We start from the raw sequence: 3,843 nt of genomic DNA, 5'->3' as shown, positions 1-3,843 counted from the left end.
AATAAGGTTCAAATCAAAGAAAAATCATTTTTGATCTTTTACCGGGTAAAATCTTTGAAATACGGTTAAATCAAGAGTCGGAGTTGTTTTGGAGGTTAAATTGATGAAAAATAGTAATTATAAGATTAAAATATTATTCAAGTGAAAAGGAGTGAAATTGACGTTTAAAATCAAGCCCTAAAATTTTTGGAGTTTTGAGAAATTAATCAAGAAATTACTAAGAAAAGGGTGAATTCTTCTTACCTTAAATCTGTAATAGAATCAAGAAATAGATATTAATATACCTTTACAAGCTCCCATAAGCTTTAATTTTAATCTCTCACACTAATTTGGGTATAACTCTCAAGAGGCAAGGTGAAAGAATGGACAAATAGGCCAAAAGGGGGTAAGAAAACTGCTCGTGCAAATTTTTCTAAGTCCAAACGGACTTCGATGGGGTGCTGGGATTCATTTGGAGTTTGGTATATGCAAACAAACTATGTAACCACACTAATTCGATTATTTAGACTCAATGGAGATATTAGATTTTTAAAAAATGTCATTTTCACAAAGTTGACCCCCCAAAACTTGAAATCACAATTTCCTGGATCGAGGGTTGAAACGAGATTTAAAACCCATAAAATCATACCAAATATGTTACCACCCTAAAATCGACATTCTGAATCTGCTGGAAAAGTTAGATTTTTTATCCAAGGTCATTTTGACTATAAGTGGATCCCACACCCATATTTCTAATTTTTTAACTTTCCGATCAATAAGTTGAAATGAGCTCGAGTGTACCAGGAACTGAACCAAAAGGTTTACCTCAAATAAAATCGATATTTTTGAGCTACTGGCACAGTCGTTAAGTCATCCATCACATTAATCAAAAGATATCCATATAAGTCTAAAACAAGGCTATCGAAGTCATCAAAAATCACAATATCATATAAATGGTACCAAAATACACTGGAAATCATACCAATCACCCCCACACCCCAGAAATACCATAATGCAACTAAGGAGAGGGGTAAAATATTCAAATCACATAGAAATACAAAATTCACATATTTAATTATAAATAGTTGATCGTTACAATAGTCCACATGTACTCAATAAATATTATAGATCGACTGAGCAAAGTAGAAAACAAGATAGGTAAAGATAATACTATGAGCCCGCAACCTACAAGTAGAAACGTTCTCAAATAGTAGATCACAATGTCTCCACTAATAGTTTTAATACATATATACAACATCAAAAAGGTCAAGACATACACGAAAATATATATAGAAGTTAAATGCACGACAAGTAACACATAAAAAAGACTTATGATGTGAAAATACAATGTAATGCATTAATGATGGTGTGAATAGTTGGAAGTCATTGGATGACTTTCTGAATACACCCATCAAGGATCAATACTCCCAAAATAGGACCCATAGGGGTTTATGACCCATGTACTATCTCAAATTTCCACTAATCTGGCCCTCATATTTCAATATACCCCGTTAATACATCCCTGTGTCTAGGCCTTTTCAGAAGCGTCTCATTTTTTCAAAATCCAATGTTCCTCAATGGTACCTATAACTTATAAATGTGTATGTATTCAATGAGAATTTAATGCTTATAATAAAATTATATGAATATATCCAATCCATTCATCATGTATAAAGGTAAACTCAGAAATCAACTCATAATATCAATAATTCATGATATCAATACTAGTTGGGCACTATTGGAATAAACAAGTATGTAAGACATATTAAAAATCTTTTCAACTCATAACTCCGGTATTTCTATCATGATAAAGGCAATAATGCAAGGCCTATAATATCAATTCAAGTACTCATATGGGCATTACGTAAGAAACAAGGTAGTCAAATACACAAATAAAGCCAATGATATAAAATAAATCCCTCACATGAGAAACACACAATATATAATATCATAAGCCAACAGTAACAAAAATAAGCCCCAACATGGGCATCACACAAATATGTAATAACTTGAAATCAAATCACATAGTTATTTTTTCCAACCTATAGCATGCGTTACTTATATATTAACTATCCAACATAGTATCAAGAAATTTAAGCCATAACCTACCTCAAAACAATGAAATCCAAACCTAAAGAGTTTTAACAAGGAAATTTCTCTTTTCGAACAACCTCAAAATCAAATTCAACATTTAATATAGCATCTACAAATTAAAATAAAGATAATAATACCCATATTATCAATATTTGAGTTAAATTCAAAATGAGTTTAAAAATAAAAGGGGTAAAATTAAAATTTTATTTTAGAAATAAAATTAAAATTTGATTTTAGAAATATCTTCCCTAAGGTTAAAGAAATCTATAATTGAAAACCCACGTAAAAATGAGGTTAAATCAAAGAAAATTTATTTTGTGCTTTTTTCCAAAAATCCTTAAAATTTTATGTGAAAGTCAAGAATAAAGAATATTTTGATGATATAAGTAATTGTAAATTAATAAAATTAAGGTTTTGGAGCTTACCCAAGCTCAAATGGTGAAGAAAACCCTAAAAATTGCACAAATCTTAAGCTTAAAGTTCAAAAAATGATGGAAAATCATGAAAAAGGGGTTTATATAAATTGATTACAATTTTAGCGGCTAAATGATCGCTTAAGCGGCTACTGCTAAAGTGGTACCAGTTCGCTATAGTGGCTACAACTTTAGATATAGTATGAAACCTTTTTAAAACTTATATTCACCTGTTGTGGCCCCTACTATTGTCTTCCATATTAGTATTTCAATGTACAACAAATGATAATCTTGTTAATATCATGTGTCAAGATAATTGGTAACATATTTACTGAGTGAGTTAAAATGTGGGCTCTTATGTTTACAATAGACAAAAAGTTTGATATCCGTGAATGTTTAAAACCAGCAACATGAGATAGTATATTCCAATATAACTCTGAATGTTATATCACAAAACATTAGCCTTATATTAGATTAGAACTGCATTACTGCATTAGCAAGTTTAGGTGCCTATATAATCTCTTCATTTTTTTTGAATTTTCCAATTTCCTCTTTTATCTATCTCAAAAATTACATAAAAACTAGGGTTATTCTTTATAATTACTTCTTTTGTATCCCAATCAAGAAAAGGACCCATCATTCTTACTGTGTATTTCAAATATTCTTGGACCAAATTGGAAGAATTTACTTGAGTCTTTTGAGTTTTTATTAAATCTTTAATTTAATCTATATCAGTTTCATATTTTGATGCCATCAATTAGCACCTGCTATGATATTTTACAAAGAACATAGTGTTTATCTATTAATTTGTACTTTTTAGGGAACAAAAATTAGTGATACACTTTTCAATGAATATATTGAAATGTTTGGGCATTCTTTCCATTAATTCAAAATTTGCTATATCATAAACGATCACATTAATAGGCAGTGATGGAGCTAGCTGTAAGTGAGGGGGTTCATCTGAAACCCCTTTGGCAAAAAATTATACTATTTATATAAGCTTAAAATTATTTTTATGTATATATAGTAGACATTGAACCCCCTTCGACTAGTTTCTTTATTCACATTTTTCGATTTTGAACCCCCTTAGTTGAGATGTTGGCTCCGCCACTGTTAATAGGATTAATATTAATTTCAAATCTGTCAATAAGGAGATTGAACTTGAATTCTTAATGCCAACTATAGTTCAAGAATGTCACAACCCATTTTCTACACTTTCTTTTTCTAATAATTTTGTTTCATTCGAAGATGAAAGATTTCATACCAAGGAAATAATTTTAGGTAATTCTTTTAGCTTTTATCAACTAACTAACATTCACCGTAAATTTTATATTTTACTATTATTTATCTGACCGTA

Source organism: Capsicum annuum, chromosome 6, assembly GCF_002878395.1.
Source record: "Capsicum annuum cultivar UCD-10X-F1 chromosome 6, UCD10Xv1.1, whole genome shotgun sequence".
NCBI lineage: Eukaryota > Viridiplantae > Streptophyta > Magnoliopsida > Solanales > Solanaceae > Capsicum > Capsicum annuum.
Note: the sequence above shows the minus strand (reverse complement) of the source record.